General features: G+C 38.0%; 1 long non-coding RNA gene across 1 annotated transcript in view; it reads right to left on the reverse strand.

The window, feature by feature from the left end:
* Positions 1-3,726: 3,726 nt before the first annotated feature.
* The window catches only part of LOC135970419 (uncharacterized), a 122,630-nt gene continuing 100,728 nt past the window's right edge, over positions 3,727-25,628 (reverse strand). Inside the window, exon 3 of the long non-coding RNA XR_010586095.2 lies at positions 3,727-3,853. This is a non-coding gene — a long non-coding RNA (uncharacterized lncRNA). The remainder of the gene's footprint in view (positions 3,854-25,628) is intronic.

The following is a 25,628-nucleotide window of genomic DNA, read 5'->3' on the forward strand; positions in this document are numbered from 1 at the left end:
AGGGGAAAAAGTCTCTAATTGGCTCAACTCACCTAAATATACACCTCTGTAGGAGGGATTCAGGATCTTTGACTGACACACTCATAAGAATTGCAATGAATGGGGAAGGGGCAGTCCCTTCAAGGAAGTGAGCAGAGGCAGACACAAATATTTATCAACAGCACAACATTCCCAATATGAAGAGACAAAACCGAATAAATATTAAAAGTGACACCTAAGAAGGCAGGTGAAGTGTGGTAAGGGAATAGAAAAGTTTTAAGAGAGAATACTGACTCCTTTAATACTTTTTTTTTTTTTTTCTTGAGATGGAGTTTTGCTCTGTCGCCCAGGCTGGAGTGCAGTGGTGCGATCTCAGCTCACCGCAACCTAAGCCTCCTGGGTTCAAGCGATTCTCCTGCCTCAGCCTCCCGAGTAGCTGGGACTACTGGCATGTGCTTAGTAGAGACAGGGTTTCACCATGTTGGTCAGGCTGGTCTCAAACTCCTGACCTCGTGATCTGCCCACCTCAGCTTCCAAGGTGCTGGGATTACAGGCATGAGCCACCATGTCCAGCCCCTTTCATACTTTTAAGAAGCTTTTCCTTTCATAATGTATCATAACAATTTATACAAAAAGATAAATATAGATAAATGGGTATGTTATTCATAATATACAATTCACAAAGGATAAATGACAAATATTAACAAAGTGGAAAGATGCAAACTTATTAGAAACAAATTGAAAATTAAAACGAGATAAACGAGATAATGGCTACTATTTGACAGAGCAGGAGCATTGCCATCTTGGACAAGCCCCTCATTCTAAAGTTCACCTTAATAAAAACTGCCTAGATCAAAAAGGTGTCAGCCTAATGGCTAAGGTCAGAATAACCGTAAACCACAACTAACTCCTCCAACCAGAAACATTCCAAACTCCTCCCTGACCAGAGACATGCTAGCCTCGAGATAACCCCTCTCTGGGTCAGAAATACGTCTGCCCAAAGATAACCTCCCCTCCTCCCAGAGAGATTCTAACCCCGCCATAAACTTCTCCATACATGTAAACATTCCAAGCTCGTGATCAGCCCTCTCATCCTAAAACCAATATATATTCTTAGTCTGTAAGAGAAAGTGCTCCTGACTGAAATCGGCCAGAAGCACCTTTCAGGTTTTATCTGAAGAAAATCTGTCTTTAACTGTCAGCCATATTTTGTGTTTCTTTCTTCTTTCTTTAACTCTTATACCATTTCGATCCAAGATGGGGTATCAGGGATTGGATGTACCCTTCTGTCTCAATAGACTAGAAAACTGAACAAAATACGTAATCCTTTGGAGAAAGGAAACAAACAAAGTGAGTTTTATGATGCCCCAGCTTAGCACCTAGAAAGTTTTCAGGCTGCTGCACAGGAAGCAGGGACCCAAACACTTTCCAGATGTCTTGACCAGGTAAGGAACATAAATATCTTAAAAAAAAAAAAAAAAAGAAAGAAAAAACTTGGAGATAGGGACTCTCTCTGTTGCCCAGGCTAGAGGGCTAGAGTGCAATGGCACAATCACAGCTCACCATAACTTCAAAATCCTGGGCTCAAGTGATTCTCCTGCCTCAGCGTCCAGGGTTGCTAGGACTACAGGTATATGCTACCACACCTGGCTGATTGGTTAAAATGTTTGTAGAGATGGGGTCTCACTATGTTGCCTAGGCTTATCTCAAACACCTGGCCTGAACTGATCCTCCTCCCTCTTGGATTACACTTTTTTTTTTTTTTTTTCCAATGAGGTTTTGCTTTGTCACCCAGATTGGAATGCAGTGTCATGGCGTGATTATAGCTCACCACAGCGTTGCCTTCCAAAGCTCAAGGGATTCCCCCCACCTCAGCCTCCTAAGTAGCTGGGACTATAGTTGTGTGCCCCCACACCCTGCTAATTTTTGTGTTTTTTGTAGAGATGGGTTTCACTATTTTCCAAGGCTGATCTCAAACTCCTGGGCTCAAGCAATTCACCCACCTTGGCCTACCAAAGTATTGGGATTATAGGTGCAAGCCACCACTCCTGGCCCAGGATTAATAATTTTTTAAAAAGAAATTCATCATAATACTAGAAGGAGATTTCTTCATTCTGACTTAAAAAATATCCTACAGTTAACATCCCATTCAATGGTGAGAGTGAAAGTTTCCCCATGAGATTAGGCACAAAACAAGATGTACACTCTTAAATTCCTATTCAACATGGTACTGGAAGTCTTAGTGCAATAAGGAAGAAAGCAAAAAAAGAAGAAGAAAGAAAGAATGAAGATTATATAGGAAGAAATAAAATTGTTCCTATTGAGAGATAACATGACGTTTTGTATAGAAAATTCCAAAGAATCTACCAAAAAAAAAAAAAAATCTTCTAAAGGTAATAAGTGAGCTTATCGGAGCTGCACGATACAAGTACGATACACACAAAAAGTTGTCTTTCTCTATATAAGCAATAAACAAATGGAAATCAAAATTTTGTAAACCTCAAAAACCATTTGCAATCATTCCTCCAAAAATGAAATACTTAGGTATAGGTCTAACAAAACAAGTACAGGACTAGAACTTGTAAGCTACAAACTGTAGAACTCTGATGACAGAATTAAAGAACTAAATAAATGAAGAGATATATCATGTTCATGATTGGAGACTCAATCTATTAAAAACATCAGTTTTGGCCGGGCGCGGTGGCTCAAGCCTGTAATCCCAGCACTTTGGGAGGCCGAGACGGGCGGATCACGAGGTCAGGAGATCGAGACCATCCTGGCTAACACGGTGAAACCCCGTCTCTACTAAAAAATACAAAAAACTAGCCGGGCGAGGTGGCGGGCACCTGTAGTCCCAGCTACTCGGGAGGCTGAGGCAGGAGAATGGCGTAAACCCGGGAGGCAGAGCTTGCAGTGAGCTGAGATCCGGCCACTGCACTCCAGCCTGGGCAACAGAGCGAGACTCCGTCTCAAAAACAAACAAACAAACAAACAAACAAACAAACAAAAAACATCAGTTTTTTCCAAAGTGATCTCTAGATTTAACATAACAACAATCAAAATACCAACTAGAATTTTTGAATTTTTCTAGAATAATTTGGATTATTCTAAAATGTGTACAGTAGGGCTAAGGAACTAGAATAGCTAAAACAATTTTGAAACAGAAGATCAAAGTTAGAGAAATCATTCTACTTAATTTTAAGATTTATTATCAAGCTACAATAGTCAAGGTAGTATGGAATTTGTGTCAATGTAGACACACATAGATGAATAGAATAATAGAAAGTCCAAATATAGACCTATGCAAATATGGATATTTGATCTTTTAAAAAGGTTTGAAAGCAATTTAATGGAAAAAGGATAATCTTTTCAACAAACGGTATCAGAACAATTGGTCCTTCATATCCAAAAAAAAAAAAAAAAAAGAAACAAAACAACTTAAACCTAACACTTTATACAAAAGTTCACACAAAAATGATTCAGACATTTAAATGTAAACATAACACTATAAAGCTTTTAGAAGAATTCTTATTCATTGCTATTGGAAGTGCAAGAGTATAAACACCTTGAAAGATAGTTTAGCAGTTTCTTAAAGAGTTAAAAATACACTGTATACACTTAACATAAGACCCAGTAATCCCATTTGTGAGTATTTACCCAAGTGAATTGAAAACTAGCATATACAAAACAAAGAGAGCAAACAACAAGCAAAAACCATATGCATGGGCCAGGGGTAGTGTCACATACCTGTAGTCCCAGCTACTTTGGAGGCTGAGACAGGAGGGTAGCTTGAGGCCAGGAGTTCAAGGCTGTAGTTCGCCATTGTTGTGCCTGTGAATAGCTGCTGCATTTTAGCCTGGACAAGACTTCATCTCTGAAAATAAAATTTAAAAAGCATTTACATGAATGTTTAGAAACTTTATTCATAATCACCCAAACTGGAAACAACCAAGATATCCTTCAATAGGTAAATGAATAAACAAACTGTGGTACTTTCATACTTGGACTACAACTCAGTGAAAATGAAAGAGCTATTGTGTCACACAACAACATAGATGAATTTTAAGTGGATTTTGCTAATTGAGAAAAGCCACACCAAAAGGCTACACATTGTATCATCTCATTTATATGATGTTCTGGAAAAGGTAAAACTGCTGTATAAGAATGAAACACAGAAGTGGTTACCAGGTTTGAGGGAAGGAAGGGTAATGAACTACAAATAAGTTGTGCTGGGGAATTTTTAGGGTTATGAAATTTCTCTGAATGGTATTGGGGTGATGGGCATAAAACTATGCATTTGTCAAAACCTATAGTACTGTACATCACAAAATGTGAACTTCAATATATGTATTAAAAATATAACCATAATGTCTGGGAATCCAGAACAGAATACAGACAGTGAAAGAAGAACATGAATGTCTAACAAATACACAATATAACCTCATCAAAGGTATGGGGGGAAAAGGATTTGCCCTAACTAACGTTGGAAAACAGGGTTCTAACTACATACTGTACAGCTAAAGACCAAAGAACCAAATGATACTCTTGCTGGTAAATTTGTTTTTCACAGGGGAATTTGTATTTCACAGGAGTCATTAGAATTCATTTATAGGGTTCAATAAGTAAGTAGATAAATCACAGATAATAAGATGCAGTTTTCTCACTGTCAAAAAATTTGTTACTAAGAAGCATAGGGAGCACCTAGAATGTACCCTGTGGTGCTGAATTCGAGTTTGAGATATTGGTAGGAACTTCTGTTTATTTTAATGTGTATGCAAATAGATAGCTACATGAATAATTATACATGTGTGTATACAGATAGTTATAGATGTGTGTATCAAGATGTGTATGTACACAAAGTATACATACATGTATTTCTTTTCCTGTCTGTTAAGAGAGTCTAAAAGTAGTGACACTCGGTGGCAATGATCCCACTCAGCATCCAGGACTTGGTTTCTAAATACCACCCTCTGATACAAATCATGCTCATTTGAGAAGTGTCTGATTCTGGGACTGAGTAAATAAAAAAATTACAATATGAGCTGGAGTATTCTGTCATACCAGAAAGTAAGAAAGTGCTAAAAAAATAAAAAAAGATGAGAGCATCTGGATATGACATGGAAGTCAACCAAAAGGCAGTCTTTGATCAAGGGTAGAACAATTTAAGCAATAACATTATAAAATGTAGTATTAGATGTTTTTCAACTTATATTTTAGATTTAGGAGATACATGTGCAGGTTTGTTACCTGGGTATATTGCATGACACTGAGGCTAGGGGTATGAATGATCTTCTCACCTGGGTACTGAGCATAGTACTCAATAGTTTTTCTTTCTTTCTTTCTTTCTTTCTTTCTTTCTTTCTTTCTTTCTTTCTTTCTTTCTTTCTTTCTTTCTTTCTTTCTTTCTTTCTTTCTTTCTTTCTTTCTTTCTTGCTTTTTTTAAATATACTATACTTTAAGTTCTAGGGTACATGTGCTCAATGTGCAGGTTTGTTACATAGGTATACATGTGCCATGTTGGTTTGCTGCACCCATTAACTCGTCATTTACATTAGGAATTTCTCTTAATGCTATCCTTCCCCCTGCCCTCCACCCCATGACAGGCCCCCATGTGTGATGTTCCCTGCCTGTGTCCCAGTGTTCTCATTGTTCAATTCCCACCTATGAGTGAGAACATGTGGTGTTTGATTTTCTGTCCTTGCTGAGTAGTTTGCTGAGAATGATGGTTTCCAGTTTCATCTATGTCCCTGCAAAGGATATGAACTCATCCTTTTTTATGGTTGCATAGTATTCCATGGTACATATATGCCACATTTTCTTAATCCAGTCTATCATTGATGGACATTTGGGTTGGTTGCAAGTTTTTGCTGTTGTGAATAGTGCTGCAATAAACATATGTGTGCATGTGTCTTTATAGTAGCATGATTTATAATCCTTTGGGTAGATACCCAGTAATGGGATGGCTGGGTCAAATGGTATTTCTAGTTCTAGATCCTTGAGGAATCACCACACTGTGTTCCACAATGGTTGAACTAGTTTACACTCCCACCAACAGTGTAAAAGTGTTCCTATTTCTCCACATCCTCTCCAGCATTGGTTGTTTCCTGACTTTTTAATGACCGCCATTCTAATTGGTGTGAGATGGTATCTCATTGTGGTTTTGATTAGCATTTCTCTGATGGTCAGTGATGATGAGCATTTTTTCATGTGTCTGTTGGCTGCATAAATGTCTTCTTTTGAGAGGTGGCTGTTCATATCCTTTGCCCACTTTTTGATGGGGTTGTTTGATTTTTTTCTTGTAAATTTGTTTAAGTTCTTTGTAGATTCTGGATATTAGGCCTTTGGCAGATGGGTAGATTGCAAAAGTTTTCTCCCATTCTGTAGGTTGCCTGTTGACTCTGATGGTAGTTTCTTTTGCTGTACAGAAGATCTTTAGTTTAATTAGATCCCATTTGTCAATTTTGGCTTTTGTTGCCATTGCTTTTGGTGTTTTAGTCATGAAATGCTTGCCCATGCCTATGTCCTGAATGGTATTGCCTAAGGTTTCTTCTAGGGTTTTTATGGTTTTAGGTCTAACATTTAAGTCTTTAATCCACTTGAATTAATTTTTGTATAAGGTGTAAGGAAGGGATCCAGATTCAGCTTTCTACATATGGCTAGCCAGTTTTCCCAGCACCATTTATTAAATAGGGAAATTTTCCCCCATTTCTTGCTTTCATCAGGTTTGTCAAAGATCAGATGGTTGTAGATGTGTGGTGTTATTTCTGAGGGCACTGTTCTGTTCCATTGGTCTCTCTCTGTGTTTTGATAGCAGTACCATGCTATTTTGGTTACTGTAGCCTTGTAGTATAGTTTGAAGTCAGGTAGCATGATGCCTCAAGCTTTGTTCTTTTTGCTTAGGATTGTCTTGGCAATGAGGGTTCTTTTGTGGTTCCATGTGAACGTTAGTATTTTTCCCATTCTGTGAAGAAAGTCATTGGTAGCTTGATGGGGATGGCATTGAATCTATAAATTACCTTGGGCAGTATGGCCATTTTCATGATATTGATTCTTCCAATCCATAAGCATGGAATGTTCTTCTATTTGTTTGTGTCCTCTTTTATTTCATTGAGCAGTGGTTTGTAGTTCTCCTTGAAGAGGTCCTTCACATCCCTTGTAAGTTAGATTCCTAGCTATTTTATTCTCTTTGAAGCAATTGTGAATGGGAGTTCACTCATGATTTGGCTCTCTGTTAGTCTGTTATTGGTGTATAGGAATGCTTGTGACTTTCACGCATTCATTTTGTATCCTGAGACTTTGCTGAAGTTGCTTATCAACTTAAGGAGATTTTGTGCTGAGACGATGGGGTTTTCTAAATATATAATCATGCCATCTGCAAACAGTGACAATTTGACTTCCTCTTTTCCTAATTGAATACCCTTTATTTCTTTCTCCTGCCTGATTGCCCTAGCCAGAACTTCCAACACTATGTTGAATAGGAGTGGTGAGAGAGGGCCTCCCTGTCTTGTGCCAGTTTTCAAAGGGAATGCTTCCAATTTTTGCCCATTCAGTATAATATTGGTTGTGGGTTTGTCATAAATAGCTTACTATTTTGAGATACATCCCATCAATACCTAGTATGTTGAGAGTTTTTAGCATCAAAGGATCTTGAATTTTGTCAAATGCCTTTTCTGCATCTATTGAGATAATCATGTTTTTGTCATTGGTTCTGTTTATGTGATGGATTACGTTTATTGATTTGCATATGTTGAACCAGCCTTGTATCCCAGGGATGCAGCCAACTTGATCATGGTGGATACGCTTTTTGATGTGCTGCTGGATTTGGTTTGCCAGTATTTTACTGAGGATTTTTGCATCGATTTTCATCAGGGATATTTGTCTAAGATTCTTTTTTTGTTGTGTCTCTACCAGGCTTTCATATCAGGATAACGCTGGCCTCATAAATGAGTTAGGGAAGTTTCCCTCTTTTTCTATTGATTGGAATAGTTTCAGAAGGAATGGTACCAGCTCCTCTTTGTACCTTTGGTAGAATTTGGCTGTGATTCCGTCTGGTCCTAGATTTTTTTTGGTTGGTAGGCTATTAGTTACCGCCTCATTTTCAGAGCCTGTTATTGGTCTATTCAGAGATTCAACTTCTTCCTGGTTTAGTCTTGGGAGGATGTATGTGTCTGGAAATTTGTCCATTTCTTCTAGATTTTCTTGTTTATTTGCATAGAGGTATTTATAGTATGCTCTGATGGTTGTTGGTACTTCTGTGGGATTGGTGGTCACATCCCTTTTTTTATTGCTTCTATTTTATTCTTCTCATTTTCTTCTTTAGTAGTCTTTCTAGCAGTCTATCAATTTAGTTGATCTTTTCAAAAAACCAACTACTGGATTCATTGATTTTTTGAAGGTTTTTTTTTTTTGTGTCTCTATCTCCTTCAGTTCTTCTCTGATCTTAGTTGTTTCTTGTCTTCTGCTTTTGAATTTGTTTTCTCTTGCTTCTCTAGTTATTTTAGTTGTGCTGTTAGGGTGTTGATTTTAGATCTTTCCTGCTTCCTCTTGTGGGCATTTAGTTCTATAAATTTCCCTCTTCACATGCTTTAAATGTTTCCCAGAGATTCTGGTACATTGTGTCTTTGTTCTCATTGGTTTCAAAGAACATCTTTATTTCTGCCTTAATTTAATTATTTACCCAGTAGTCACTCAGGAGCAGGTTGTTCGGTTTCCATGTGGTTGAGAGGTTCTGAGTGAGTTTCTTAATCCTGTGTTCTAATTTGATTGCACTGCGATCTGAGAGACAGTTTGTTTTGATTTCTGTTTTTTTACTGAGGAGTGCTTTACTTCCAACTATGTGGTCAATTTTGGAATAACTGCATTGTGGTGCTGAGAAGAATGTATATTCTGTTGATTTGGGGTGGAGAGTTCTGTAATTTCTGTAGATGACTATTAGATCCCCTTAGTGCAGATGGGGGAAACTTCTGTCTCATTGATCTGTCTAATACTGAGAGTGGGGTGTTAAAAAGTCTCCCATTATTATTGTGTGGGAGTCTAAGTCTCTTTGTAGGTCTCTAAGGACTTGCTTTATGAATCTGTGTACTCCTTTATTGGGTGCATATATATTTAGGATAGTTAGTTCTTCTTGTTGAATTGATCACTTTACTATTATGTAATGGCCTTCTTTGTCTCTTTTGATATTTGTTGGTTTAAAGTCTGTTTTATCAGAGACTAGAATTGCAACCCCTGCTTTTTTTTTTTTTTTTTTTTTTTTTTGCTTTCCATTTGCTTGGTAGATCTTCCTCCATCCCTTTATTTTGAGCCTATGTGTGTCTCTGCACATGAGATGGGTCTCCTGAATACAGCACACTGATGGGTCCTGACTCTTTATCCAATTTGCCAGTCTGTGTCTTTTAATCGGGGCAGTTATACCATTTACATTAAGGTTAATATTGTTATGTGTGAATTTGATCCTGTCATTATGATGTTAGTTGGTTACTTAGCCCATTATTTGATGCAGTTTCTTCCTAGCATTGATGGTCTTTACAATTTGGCACGTTTTTGCAGTGGCTGGTACCGGTTGTTCCTTTCCATGTTTAGTGTTACCTTCAGGAGTTCCTGCAAGGCAGGCCTGGTGGTGACAAAATCTGTAAGCATTTTCTTGTCTGTAAAGGATTTTATTTCTCCTTCACTTATGAAGCTTAGTTTGGCAGGATATGAAATTCTGGGTTGAAAATTCTTTTCTTTAAGAATGTTGAATATTGGCCCCCACTCTCTTCTGGCTTATAGAGTTTCTGCTGAGAGATCTGCTGTTAGTCTGATAGGCTTCCCTTTGTGGGTAACCTGACCTTTCTCTCTGGCTGCTCCTAACATTTTTTTCCTTCATTTCAACCTTGGTGAACCTGACAATTGTGTCTTGGGGTTGCTTTTCTTGAGGAGTACCTTTGTGGTGTTCTCTGTATTTCCTGAATTTGAATGTTGGACTGCCTTGCTAGGTTGGGGAAGTTCTCCTGGATAACATTTTGAGGCATGTTTTCCAACTTGGTTCCATTCTCCCCATCACTTTCTGGTACACCAATCAAACATAGATTTGGTCTTTTCACATAGTCTTATATTTCTTGGAGGCTCTGTTCTTTATTTGATCTTCAATCACTGATACCCTTTCTTCTACTTGATCAAATCAACTATTGAAGCTTATGCATGCATCATGTACTTCTCGTGCCATTGTTTTCAGCTCCATCAGGTCATTTGAGGTCTTCTCTAAACTGTTTATTCTAGTTAGCCATTCATCTAATCTTTTTTCAAGGTTTTTAGCTTCCTTGTGATGGGTTCTAACATCCTCCTTTAGCTCAGAGAAGTTTGTTATTACAGACCTTCTGAAGCCCACTTCTGTCAGCTCGTCAAAGTCATTTTCTGTCCAGCTTTGTTCCATTGCTGGGGAGGAGCTGCAAACATTTGGGGGAGAAGAGGCACTCTGGTTTTTAGAATTTTCAGCTTTTCTGCTCTGGTTTCTCCCTATCTTTGTGGTTTTATCTACCTTTGGCCTTTGATGTTGGTGACTTACAGATTGGGTTTTGGTGTGAATGTTCTTTTTGTTGATGTTGATGCTATTCCTTTGTTAGTTTTCCTTCTAACAGTTAGATCCCTCAGCTGCAGATCTGTTGGAGCTTGCTGGAGGTCCACTCCAGACCCTGTTTGCCTGGGTATCACCAGCAGAGGCTGCAGAACAGTAAATATTGCAGAATAGCAAATATTGGTGCATGATCCTTCTTCTGGAAGCTTTGTCCCAGAGGGGTGCCTGCCTATATGATGTGTCATTTGGCCTCTACTGGGAGGTGTCTCCCAATTAGGCTACATGGGGGTCAGGGACCCACTGGAGGAGGCAGTCTGTCCATTCTCAGAGCTCAAACACCATGCTGGGAGAACCACTGCTCTCTTCAGAGCTGTCAGACAGGGATGTTTAAGTCTGCAGAAGTTTCTGCTGCCTTTTGTTTAGCTATGTCCTGCCCCCAGTGGTGGGGTCTACAGAGGCAGCAGGCCTTGAAGAGTTGCAGTGGGATCCACCCTGTTCGAGCTTCCCTGGCTGCTTTGTTGACCTACTCAAGCTTCAGCAATGGTGGACACCCTTCTCCCTGCCATGGTGTTGCCTCACGTCTCAATCTCAGACTGCTGTGCTAGCAGTAAGCAAGGCTCTGTGGGCATGGTACCCACTGAGCCAGGCATGGGATATAATGTCCCAGTGTGCTGTTTGCTAAGACCATTAGAAAAGTGCAGTATTAGGGTGGGAGTGTCCCGATTTTCCACGTATAATCTGTCATGGCTTCCCTTGGCTAGGAAAGGAAATCCTCTGACCCCTTGCACTTCCCCAGTGAGGTGATGCCCCACCCTGCTTCAGTTCTCCCTCTATGGGCTGCACCCACTGTCCAGCCAGTCCCAATGAGATGAACCAGATGAACCAGTTACCATCTTCTGCGTTGATCACCCTGGGAGCTGCAGACTGGAGCTGCTCCTATTTGGCCTTCTTGGAACAGAATCCACCTGACAGTTTTCAACCTTTGTGCCCTCTCTCCCTTCCTCCACTCTCCAGTAGTCCCAGTGTCTATTATTCCCATCTTTATGTTCATGAGTACCCAATGTTTTGCTTATAAGTGAGAAAATGCGGTATTTGGTTTACTGTTCCTGTGTTAATTCACTTAGAATAATGACTTCCAGCTGCATTCATGTTGCTGCAAAGGACATGATTTTGTTCTTTTTTAGGGCTCATAGTTTTCCACGGTACATATGTGCCACACTTTCTTCATCCAATCCATCATTGGTGGGCACCTAAGTTGATTCCATGTCTTTGTTATTGTGAATACTGCTGTGATGAACATGCAAGTGCAGATGTGTTTTTGGCAGAACTATCTATATTTCTTTGGGCATATATCCTGTCATGGGATTGCTGGGTAAAATAGTAGTTCTGTTTTACCTTCTTTGAGAAATCTCCAAACTGCTTTCCATAGTGGCCAAACTAATTTACATCCTCATCAACAGTGTATAAGCATTCCCCTTTCTCTGCAGTCTCTCCCACATCTGTTGTTTTTCTGCTTTTTTTTTTCTTCCTTCTAACTTCTATTTTAGGTTTGTAGGGGGAGTTGATGTGGAGGTTTGTTACATGGGTAAACTGCACGTCACTGGGGTTTGGTGTACCAATGATTTCATCACCCAGACAGTGACTATAGTAAGCAATTGGTAGTTTTTTGATGCTCATCCAACTTCCACCATCTACCCTCAAGTAGGTCCCAGTGTCTGTTGTTCCCTTCTTTGTGACCACGTGTACTCAGTTTTTAACTCCCACTTATAAACGAGAACATGTAGTATTTGGTTTTCCTCTTCCTATATTAATTCACCTAGAATAATGGCCTCCAACTCTATCCATGTGGCTGCAAAGACATAATTTTATTCCTTTTTATGGTTGTATAGTATTCCATGGTGTATATATACCACATTTTAATTATCCAGTGCACTGTTGATGAGAATCTAGGTTGATTCAATGTCTTTCCTATTGTAAAAAGTGCTGCAATGAACATATGCATGCATGTATCTTTATGGTAGAATAATTTACATTCCTTTAGGTACCCAGTGATAGGATTGCTGGATAAACAGTAGTTCTTTTTCAAGGTCTTTGAGAAATTGCTGAACTGCTTTCCACAGAGGCTGAACTAACTTATATACCCACCAGCAATATATAATCATTCCGTTTTTTTCTACAACATCACCAACATCTGTTATTTTTTTACTTTTTAATAATAGTCATTCTGACTGGTGTGATTTGGTATCTCATTGTAGTTTTGATTTGCATTTCTCTGATGATTAGTGATGCTGAGAATTTCTTCATATGCTTATTGACAAAGACACCAAAAGTAATTGCAACAAAAACAAAAATTGTCAAGTGGGACTTAATTAAACTAAAGAACTCCTGTAAAGCAAAAGAAACTATCAATGGAATAAACATACAACCTATAGAATGGGAGAAAAATTGGAAACTATGTATCTGACAAAGATCTAATCTTTAAGGAACTTAAATCATCAAGCAAAAACAAAAACCCCATTAAAAAATGGTCAAAGGGCCGGACACGGTGGCTCAAGCCTGTAATCCTAGCACTTTGGGAGGCTGAGGTGGGTGGATCACGAGGTCAGGAGATCGAGACTATCCTGGCTAACATGGTGAAACCCCGTCTCTACTAAAAACACAAAAAACTAGCCAGGCATGGTGGCAGGCGCCTGTAGTCCCAGCTACTTGGGAGGCTGAGGCGGGAGAATGGCATGAACCTGGGAGGCGGAGCTTGCAGTGAGCCGAGATCACGCCACTGCACTCCAGCCTGGGAGACACAGCGAGACTCTGTCTCAAAAAAAAAAAAAAGAAAAAAATGGGCAAAGGACATGGACAGACACATCTCAAAAGAAGACATACATGCAGTATCAGATTTTTAACCAAAATAATAAAGTAAATATCTGCGAATTTCCTTCCAGATATAAACAAATGATTGAACAAATAAATAAATGGGAGAATGGGACAGATCATTTTTTATAAAAATAAAAGACTTTTAAATAATATTTGTAAATACCTCTCCCTTCCACAGGTGGAGCTTATCCCTGCCCCCCCCCGCCACCTCCCTCCTTGAGAGTGAGCAGGTCTTAGTCACCTTCCTCCACAATATAATAGAAAAAGGGAAAATTAGTAACTTTGCAATGAAGAAAATGGACAGATATCACTTTAACAAAGTAATCAAAGTTAACATCATCAGTGATAAGCCATATATTTCCTGATAGGCTATGATGAGAAGGGCATCTCATATTTACGGTGCTCTTCCCAGAAAGCTACAATCTCAGTCTAATAACGAGAAAACATCAGACAAAAACACACTGAAGAACACTACAAAATATCTGACCTTACCAGTACTCTTCAAAAGTAATAAGGACACAAAACCCCAAAAAACAAAGAACAACAAAAAAGGAAAAGCTGAGAAACTGTCACAGATCAGAGGAGACTTGAAAGGTCTGACAACTATGAAATGTGAACAGTATCTCTCAGTACTCAGATAAAGTTTGACTAAATCTTCATAAACAGGAAGAACTCCCTGTTTATTATCTTCTAGAACTTTAGGGATGAAATAACATTAAACTCCCCATGATTTCTATGGGAATCATCAGCTATACTATATAAAGATAAGGACAATAAATAAAGGTCTATAGAGGTATTAGAGGTCTTAATAAAACAAAGATCTTACTTAGACAAAAAATAATAGAGGAAGCAAAACATAGGTGCAACTTTTCTCTGTAGAAGCAAAGGAAGTTATAATACAAATATTTTATCAACAATAGGAAGTAACCTTAGTATAACTAATAGATATAATTGATCTGGAATGATTGGGGAATGGGACTTCTGGTTAATTTAGTATTTTATTAACTGAGTTATTCATGTTTACTAATTATGGGCAGCCAGTTTTTTAAAGGGCTAGGAAATGTCAATGCTCTTCAGCTAAAGACCACTGAGATGCCTTGCAGATTATCTTACAAAGAAGAATGCTCACTGTGAGAAAACTGTAAGTAAGTTTTCTTACTAAGAATGTCTAAGAAAGAAGTTATTACAGAATTTGGGCTTTGGATGAGTAACTTGGGGAAGGGCATAGGGAAGTAGGGGCTTTCTCTGATTGGGGGCTACAAGAAGGCAAAGCAATTTTATGATTAAATGTCTGAATGAATCTTATCTATAGGGAGGGCAGATTAAAATGGGGATAATGCTGAAATCGGTATTCAGAAGTAGCAGTCATTCAGCTAAGAAAGGGGAATGTTTGATATTTCATGAGCTGCATGATGATTTTATTTTGACTTATTTTATCAAGGTATTCAAGCAACCTTATTGAGATACTCTGCATTTATGTCCAATGGGAAAAAAGCCGGGCCTGACTGTGAATGTCAGACCAGTTTCCAGCAATCAGGAACTCCTTTTTGCTTTCTCAGAAGCAAGAAAAATACCTCTTCCTTCTCCCTGATTCTTCTCCCATTCTAAATGTGTGGATTCCCTGGGGCTTACTCCTACGCCCTTCCATTTTCCGTTTCCACTCTCTCCATTACTGATCCCACCCATTCACATAGCTTTAAGTGCTGTCTCTATAGGGGAGTTCCAAATTTATATATTTACCTTGGGTTTCTCCTTTGACTTCTAGACTCATTTATCCAACTGTATACTTGATATCTTCACTTAAAATTTCACAAGAGTCACAAATGTAAAGTGTCCGATATAGTTTAGATATTTGTCTCTGCCCAAATCTCATATTGAAATGTAATCCCCAGTGTTGAAAGTGGGGTCTGGTAGGAGGTAACTGGATCATGGTTGCAGATTTCTCATGAATGAAATTCTGTTAGTGCTGGCCTCATGATAGTGGGTGAATTCTAGAAAAATTTGGTTCTTTAAAAGTGTCTGGCACCTCTCCTCCTCTCCCCCTCCCTGCTTTCTCTGCTTTTGACATGTGACATGCCTGCTCCCTCTTCACTTTCCATCATGACTGTACGTTTCCTGAGGACTCCCCAGAAGTGAGCAGATGCCAGCACCATGCTTCCTATAAAGCCTGTAGAACCACTAGCCAATTAAATTTCTTTCCTTTTTCTCTTTCTTCTTTTCTTTCTTTCTTTTCTTTTCTTTTCTTTTCTTTTCTCTTCTTTTCCTTGCTTCCTTCCTTCTTTCCTTCCTGTCTGTCTTTCTTTCTTTCTCTTTCTTTCTTTCTTTCTTTCTTTCTTTCTTTCTTTCTTTCTTTCTTTCTTTCTTTCTTTCTTTCTTTCTTTCTTTTTCTTTCTTTCCTTCCTTCCTTCCTTCCTTCCTTCCTTCCTTCCTTCCTTCCTTCCTTCCTTCCTTCCTTCCTTTATTTTTTTGAGACAGGGTCTTATTTTGTCACCCAGGTTGGAGTGCAGTGGTGCCATCACAGCTCACTGCAGCCTAGACCTACCCTGCTCAGGTGATTCTCCCATCTCAGACTCCTGAGTAGCTGAGACTACAGGCTTGAGTCACCATGCCTGGCAATTTTTTTTGTTTGCATTTTTTTGAAGAGTTGGGGTTTGGCCATTTGCCTAGGCTGATCCTCAAACTCCTGGGCTCGGGCAATCCACCAGCCTTGACCTCCTAAAGTGCTGAGATTACAAGCATGAGCCACTGAGCCCAGAAAAATCTCTTTTCTTTTAAATTACCCAGTCTCAGGTATTTCTTTATAGCAATGCAAGAAAGACCTAATACAGTGTGTAAAAGAGGATTTTATTGATTTTCCGCCCTAAAGTCATTCCTCCTCTGGTCTTTGGTGTCTCAATAAATAGCCCCACAATCTATTCAGATCCTCAAACTTGCAATTTGGGAGTCAAATGTGATTTGACTGTGCCCTCATATATGATCCATCAGCAAATCTTGCTGCTCCTACCCCAAAATATATCTCACATCTCTCTAGTTCTTGACTCCTCCATGGTCCAGGATGAGCCCAAGCCACAATCATCTCTTCCCTTCATGAGAGCAGCTTTTTTATTTAACTCTTGGCTCACACCTTGGGTCTTTTTCCTCTCTTCTCATGAAAGCCAAACTCATCTTTTGAAAGCACAAATACGATTAAATGACTTTTCTCTCACCTTAACATTCTTCTATAACTTCCCACTGTACTTTAAAATAAAATCCAAACTCTTCCCCACATGCCCTACTTGAGCTATACTCATCCTGCATATCAGGCTTTTCTCATCTGAGACCCCCTCTCCCTCGCTCATTATGCTCCAGTTGCATGATTTTTCAAAACAAATAATTATCCAATTTTTCAAGCTCATTCCCACCTCAGGGCCTTGAGCTTGCCCTGCCTGTAAACTCACCCCTATCCCCACACAGACACATCTTTCTTTATCCATACCTTCCTTCCCAAGAAAGGCTTCTGCTCTGCTTCCAGTCTGTGCTTCAGGGTTCCCTCCAGAGACAGCCTGTCCCTGACCTATCTAACTAATTAACTCCCCTAATTACAGTCTGCCATTGGCTTTTTAAATTTCTTCCTTACCATTTAATATAATTCATAATTTTCTGCTTTTTAGATAATATAATATCTATATTTCCTGTAAGACTGAAAGTTCCAACAAGGAAAGAGTGATATGTTTTGCTTCCCACTCTGTAGTTCTGCATTTAGCACATAAGCAGTACTCTGTAAATATCTGTTGAACATATGGACATATTAATGCATTGTCAGTCACTATTCCCTTGGAGTAAACTAGTTTTGTTCTTACTGGCTTCAGAAACACTACATGAGTGAAGCAGGGCAGCTGAAAATGTGGAAATCATCAAAGAATGTAAAAATGGACTCTGTGTCTGCAGGAGGTAGAGGATGACCAGAGGTGACGAGATTCAGCCATGGGAAAGGAGAAAGACCACTCCACTTGGATTCAGAAGACTGAAGGTCTGGACCAGATGCAGGGAGTTGAATAATTTGATTAGGTTCTGTGTTAGACTGAATAAGGCCCTCCAAGTATGTCTACATCCTTATCCCTGGAACCTATCAATATGATACCTTACGTTACAAAAGAGGCTTTGCAGAAGTGATTGAATTAAGGATCCTGAGATAATTCTGGGTTACCCAAATGGACCCAGTGTAGTCACCAGGGTCCTCATTAGGCAGGAGAGTCAGACTTAAAGATGAAGATGTGAGGACAGGGCAGAGCAATGTGGGACCACAAGCTAAGGAATGCACGCAGTGCCTAGAAGCTGGAAAGGGAAAGGGAATTAATTTTCTCCTTAAGCCTCCAGGAGACACAAGCCCTGCCAACCCATTTTAGATTTCTGACCTCGACGTCTGTGAGAGAATAAATTTGTGTTGCTTTTAAACCACTAAATTTGTGATAATTTATTACAGCAGCGATAGGAAACTAACATAAGGTCTGAGACTCATCTCTAAAATCTGTCTTATTTACCTATTTGTTTGCCTTTGTTGCTGCTATTGTCTCTCCAAACTAAAATTAAAGTTATGTAATGGAAGAGGCTATATCTCTGTTGCCCACTGTTTTATTTCCATGATTGAGAACAAGGCCTGACACAGAGTAGGTTTTAAATAAATATTTGTTGAGTCAATGAGCAGATGAACACAGATTTCTATCCAGTGGGGTTATTGTGAAGACCAAACATGCAAATATAAATTACAGACTATTTTCAACAACTGAGCAGAAGTCACTCTTCCCATTCTCCATGTGATTTCCTCTTCTTTTTAAACACATTCATCTCCTCTGTTGAATTTCCACGGGTTCTCTTTCACTCCTCTGCCGAGTTATTCCTCCATCATTTGATGCCCTTTTACCTAATTCTTCCCTTAGGCTCTCTACCCTTAATTATATTATGTAATATCTAATTGTCCTGCTTGGGGGATCCAGATGTGACTGGATTATATAAATACCGAGGTAGCCACTTCAGATTTACGTGTTGGCATACATGCATCCCTATGGCTGTGATTAGATTTCATATGTATCGTTTTAATGGATTTTAATAAATCACTTTAATGAATGTTGTATTCATTTACTTTAATTTGATTAGACCATTGCATGTGAGAAATCTCCTGTTCTGAAATTGCTCATGTTAATCACAAAATTGCATCATAATGTAGTGACTAAGAGCATGTTTTCTTTTCAAAACACAATCACGTCACATGCAATTTTAATCAAATTAGGCAGAGCAATTCCTCTGTAGCAAGATAGTGCTGAAAAGCAAGTTTGTGACCCAGCTTTCTTTCTCTTGCAGCCTGCTAGATGACTCATACTGTCATATGCTCTAGTTTACCAGGCACTGTCTATGAGTCTTTCTGGTTACAGATTCCAATCAATATCCTGTAAAAAAAAAAAAAAAAAAAAAAAAAAGTACGTGTGTATAAAAGAGGGAGAAAGAGAGAGACGGTAAGTGAGGAAACATACTGAGATGTATAATATAAAGGAATCTGATAGCAATACAGGGGGCTCTAACTTTGAAACCTATGATTTGTGATTTCAAATATTCAACATGTGTTAAGTGAGGTCATGCAATCTTCCCGAGGAAAATTGTTGACTGAGAGAGGTGGATGGTGTACCTCTGCAAAGCTTGTCATCATGTTTTTCTTGAAATGCAGATGTAGCGGAGGGGTTGGTGAGGGAGGTTGGGAGGAGAGAAGGTTGATTCTGGTAAAGTCTTCATTAAGCAAGGACTCCAGAAGCCTCCTCAATGTCAAAATATCTCCTACTCACATTCAAACAGACATTCACTTGGGTGAACAGGCTCCTATTTCAATTTTTTGCTACCTACATTTGTGAATATTTTCCTTTCTTGAAGAGAGCAGCCTTACTGATGTATTTGTACAAACAGGCTTGCTTAGCCCTCTCACATATACGTATGTGTATGTGTGCATATATATACAGTATACATGAACAGTATATTATATATGTGCATAGATATATACATATATAACTATATGAATACACACACACACACACACACACATATACCAAAGAGCTCCTATTCCCTATTGAACAGAGAAAATTACAAAAGTCAGGAGAGGTGTTTTTAGAAAAATGCTTCTTGAGTGATTAATTCTAATATTCATTTGTATCTTTATTAACTTCAATTATATAATAAAAGCATCATTTATGTCAATCAATACACAAGGAATTATTTCAAAGTTTTCTGTATTTATCATTGACTTTGCATGCATGTGTTTCTTTGTTCAGCGAACCTTCATTGAGCCTCTATTGTATGCCAAGCTCTATACTGATTTCTGGAATTATAGACATGAAAAAGAAATATTCTTGCCCTTCTAGAGTTCATAGAACAATGGAAGAAGTAATATAAAACATGCATATTAAACAATATTGTGGTAAGAGTTGTAACTGAAAAAAGGAACACAAAATAGTAAAAGCCTGATAATTATCTAAACTTTCACTATTTCATTTTACTTACCTGATCTACAAAAAAATGTAATAAGACATTGAAGTAACTTTTAATTCTTGTATTCTGACACTTTAAATTATAATTGTTAAAGAATAATTTTTCCAGACACTTTAGTCAGCAGTGTCAGACTTCCTAGGGATTTATTCACAAAATTTCTAGGTAGATTAATGATCTGTAGTTAATCTACATTGTAACAGGATTAGATTGAACAGCATTTCCGGGTCTTTCCACATACTTTGTCCTGGAGACTAGCCATGAAATCAAAGAATTTCAGAGTGTATATGTGGTGAGGGAGGTGGTGGGTAGTAGGGAGCCTATGGATACTATTATTGTCCCCATTTGACAGATATCAATAATAAAGTCAAGAGAAGTTTAATAACTTTTCAAGAATACACAACTAATGTGTGGTTAGGCTGAGATGTGAGTGTAAGCAATTCAGATCCAGACACCGCTGCGGTAGATATCTCCCACATTCTTTGAAGCAGAGGAGACTAGAATTAAAAAGCTCAGTTGTTTTAGCTTGCTGCAAATTTAACATGAGTTAACAAGTGGCCAACAAAATAGTTTAAAAAATAGCTTTGCTAGTAAGAATATATCTATTTATATTAATAATCACTGCAAACCAATTACTCCAAAACTTAAACACACTATCAACACACATTTATTATTTCACAGTTTTGTGGTTCAGGATTCTGGGTGCAGCTTTCTGGATCCTCTGGCTCATGGTATCTGACAGGCTGCTGTGATCAAAGTGTCAGCTAGGGCAACAGAAGGCTCAAAGCTTGACTGGGGTGTGTTCACTTCCCAGCTCACTCACATACTCATTGGCAGGATTCCATTCCTCCAGTGCTCTTGGATTAAGGACCTTAGTCCTGATTAACTGTTAACCTGAGATGTCAGTTCTTTGCCACATGGCGCTTTTTTTAGAGCTACTCATAACAGGACAGCTGGTATCCCTCAGAGCAAGCTCTGAAAGAGAGCAAAAAATAATGAGAGAGGTTGAGCAAGACAGAAGCCAGCGTGCTTTATTTTAATGTAAACTATCCTCAGAAGTGATATCTAATCATATTTACCATATTTTATTCATTATGAGATTCACTAGGCCCAAGCAACACACAAGGGGAGGTGACTGCACAATGTCATGAATACCCACAGGAACAGATCATGGGGGCTCATTTTAGAGGCACCTACCACACTGTTACCAATGCCAGGAGAAATTTACCTAACGTCATGACTTTGGGACAGCTGAAGTAATCAATATGCCAAATATATAAAATATATTTATATAAGATATACAGAAATAAAGATAGATATAGATCTACATATACACAGTCAGATACATATACATATAAATGTAAGAAGTTACAAAAAATAATTTGGTTTTCTAGATTGAGGATCTTCATCATTTCAATTTCCACACAAACACTGCCATGTCAAGAAAGTTTGATATTTTTCTAGCAAAAACTCATTCAGATAGAGAAAAAGTTTTCATAAATATTTCACAAGCCCTCCTCTCAATTCAATCCTTCTCTCATGGTCATGAAAGCCTGTAAGCAAATGGATACGAAAAGTTTTTTATCTTGTCGCATGGACGGTTTCCTGCTATTCCAAAAAAGCTTTGACAAATTCTCCTTTATGCCCCATTACATTAATCAAAAATCCTAGATTACCTATGTCTTCTCTGTGCTGGTGACCTGTTCCCTGCTTGAGTCAGTGCCGAATTTTACTTTTCTGCCTCAACATCGTGCAAATGACTTCAGTGTGGTAACCTACACTTGACTTCACTCCTGGGAGTACTGTTTAACATTTTGGACCTGAATAACAACCTCCACCTATCGCAAGGTTGTTTTTATATTTTTTGTTTTTAAATCAGGGGTAAGGGTTCAAGTGCTTGTCATTGATATTCAAAAAGTATCTATGTGGACAAAATTACCATACATTTCATCATGATAGCTGAAGAAGCCTCCTTTTGCTATACTATATAAATCTAAGTTATGCTATGGCCCTCCTATCAGCTTTTAAAAATATGTGAGTAGTTGAATTTATCATCATGTACAGAGAGAGAGCACTTCATTGATTTAGAAATTAAGCTATATAATTACCCTAATGGGCAATTTTTGGTACTAACATATTTCTGCAGAGATCCTCTACCATTTGTTGACATGAGAAGCTCAAATTTTCCTTCCGAGTTATATTTGCCTCACATGTTTGAAATAAAATCAGCTGAGTCCTGATTATAAACATATAATCATAGGGTCACACATAGGGTCACAGGATTATGGCATTTTAGACACACTTTTAAATTAGGCTAGGTTTCCTAAAGAGAAAAACACAAAAGTTTAAATAATTTATTTATTCAAGCAATATTTATTGAGTGCCTGCTATGTTTCATGTACTATGTTAAGCACTAAGAATACAGTGTGAAAAGACAGAAAAGATTGATCTTTTGGAATTTAATGATAAAAAATCTCACAGAAATTGTATTTTTTAAATCAATTATCTCTTAGGAATTGGGTGGCTATTTCAAAATATTCCAAAAATAAGGAATCCAATTCTAACTAGAGGGCACATGGCTTGTTGCCCATGCCTCCGCTCAGCAGAAGAATTAAGATTCATTTAGCATTTTAGTGCCAATAGATGACCATATGGGTGGGTTTTGGAAAGACTATAATAAACCCACATAAGTTTCCCTTCCCTGTGAGGTTTATAAAAACTTTTTCTTGCTATCCTATTGATAGCATAGGCATAATACGTGTTTGACAACATTCATTGTCCAAACAGAAAAAATATGCTATAATAAATTAATATATATTTTTAAATTTATTCAAATATATGTGTGTGTGTGTGTGTGTGTGTGTGTGTGTGTGTATATATCCAGATGGAATTAATATTGTTTTGATTAGGTAGGGATTGAAAAAACTATTCTAAAAAAGTCATAAGGAACTCTGACTAAGGTGATCTACAGAATTATAGCCAGAATTTGTTAAGCTAAAGGATCTATAAATGAGATCCTTGTATACTCTTACTGATGTCACAAATATTGTGTGTGGGATAGATATTGTTAGCCCCATTTTATAAGCCATTTGTTAAACACAGTCATTACTAAAAATTAAGTTGCATGAACTTAAAATAAAAAATAATCAATACTCAATTGAATGTACTACATTTTAATTAGTTCATTAAATTTTGCCATTACCTATGCTCTGGAGGTTATCTATGTTTATTGTGTCTTTATGGTAAAAATGCAATGTAGTGGTGTGCTACACAGCACATCTCTTCCCACTTCTGTGTTTAATGATTTCAAACATGGTAGGAACATTTATACCACCAAAATAAGCTAATGATACAAATCAGAGCCTTCTTTTTTTCTGAGCTAGTTCTTAAACATATCCCAGAACACCACTGGATACTCTCTAAGAGAGTGCATTCCTTGCTCTGAGCCAGCAATTGATTTAAGGTGCTATTGGTTTTTCTATAGACTGAATATAAGGCATCCAGAAACCTTAGAAGTGAGATGACAACACTTATTATTATAACTAATGACCTGCTCAAAGTTTTCACGTCACTTCCCTACAACTGTGTCTTTACTTGATTAGATACTTTAGTATTCAAGGAGAAATGTTTTCATCAGAGGATACATTGAAATGAAAGTTGGTACTGACACTAAGTCACTTTGAGATTTTTAATACCACTGGGAAAATGACCATAAAAACAAGAAATGAAAATTGGTTAGAGACGATAATCTTGATTATCAAGGGGATATCATTTTGCTGCTTGAGCATCAGGGAGAGATCATACAACATAAACTCAGAACATTTTTTGAGTTGCCTCCTGGTACTGCTATGCCTGGTGGTAAAGTTAACAGAGACTACAATAACCCCATACAGGTGAAACTATCAAGGCTCACACCTTTCAACAAGGAAGGCTGGGTCACGCCACCAGATAGAGAACCTGAATCAGCTGAGTTTCTGGCTGAGGGCAAAGGAAACATGAATGAATGAAGTGTGGGGAAAAAGTTATAAATACCATGTGGAACATCATTACCACTTGCAGAAAAGAGGACTGCAGTAGCTAATCATGTTTTTTTTTTTTTAATCTGTTATTCACGTGATATAATTAACCAGTTGTTTTTCTTCTACTCTCCCACTTCCATTTGATAAAGTGATAAAATGTATTAGTCCATAGAGGAATCAAGAAATAACTCCAACCAGCCTAAAGGTAGAATGGATATCATAAATGAGATTTGGGGTCTTCCCTTTTGGGGAAAAGACGGGAGCATATTTATTTGTAAGAGAAATGGTTGCTTTATATTAAGTGAGAGCATGTTGTAATTGCTATGTAATTGTTTAGAAACTCAAATGTGGGACGAAGAGTGTTGAGTAGCCAAAGATGTGGACAGTAGCAGATACTGTGAATTGTTTTACTCAACACTTGCTTTAGTAACTTTCTAGCTTGTCTCCTGAACTAAAAATAACAGAAACAGAAGAAGAAGAGGATGAGGAGGAAGAGAAGGAGGAGGAGAGAGGAAGGAGGAGGCCTGATTCCTTGAAGGTAGGTTTCTTGTATGGCTTTGATTTTGCCATGCAGATACAGCTTTGTAAGACTTAGAAGGAGGAAATGACCAACATGAGAAAGTGGCTGTCCACAGTGCTGTTGGATATTCTTGCAAGCATGTCAGTGAAAGGATCTATTCCTCTAAGGCAGCACTAGAGAAGATTTCAATGTCCAGCCTTTATGTCATAGACTTTAAAGTGTATGAGATGGTAGCAATAGGGCTTCTACCAGAATAGTTCTCTATTATAGTTGGGCATTTCTCCTAGTTACTCTTTTTCCTGGCCATATAGCTATATACTTTCCTGGACCTCAAGGAAATTCTATAAGCTACCTATATCTTTTATAAACCCCTTTCTGTTTAAATTAGCTGTAGGGGATTCAATAATCTGCAGCTAAGAGTTCTGAATGATACATTATTTGGACATGCCATCTCTAATAGTAACCTAAATTACTCACTCACATGTTATTACTGCTATAGAAAAGACCAAGCACAACGAAATTAAGGGTGTGCCTTCTTAGATTTTGGTCAAAAGAAATTCCACTAACATCTATCATAGCAGCACAGTTAGAAGACAAAGTAGTATCACACTATTTAGCACAACTCAGATAATCAACTACTTGAGAAAAGAGATCATGTCTTATTCATCCTTTTAATGTAACCACTCAGCAGTAAATACTGTGTTGTACTGAACCTGAAAGCAGGCTGTTCAATGGAAGAGGGCATGCTGCTCAATGCTCACTCCAAAGCCAGTGAATTCAGGGAGTTCACATTCTGGCTTTAGAGATTGTTTTCACTATAATTAATAATATATCAAATATTCTCTTTCTGGCTCAAGTGTTTCATCTGTAGATGTTGAATAGCAACACCTGACTACTACCTCTTAATAGTACCATGAGTAATAATAATTATCACAAATAGAAATTCCTAGGCATTTACTATGTACTTTTTAAAGTATTTTATATTTATAAATTTATTTAATCTTTATAATCACCTTATAAGCTTCATATACTTATCCCCATTTTACAGATGATGGAACTAAGGCAAGTCAAGGTCTTATACATAAGATTCTAGAATTCAAATCTAGGCAGCCTGGAGCCAGAATCTATACTTTTCACCACTCTGCTTTATTGCAAGCAAAATAAAAAAGTATTATATAGT

The sequence above is a fragment of the Macaca fascicularis genome, chromosome 4, assembly GCF_037993035.2.
Source record: "Macaca fascicularis isolate 582-1 chromosome 4, T2T-MFA8v1.1".
Classification (NCBI taxonomy): Eukaryota; Metazoa; Chordata; class Mammalia; order Primates; family Cercopithecidae; genus Macaca; species Macaca fascicularis.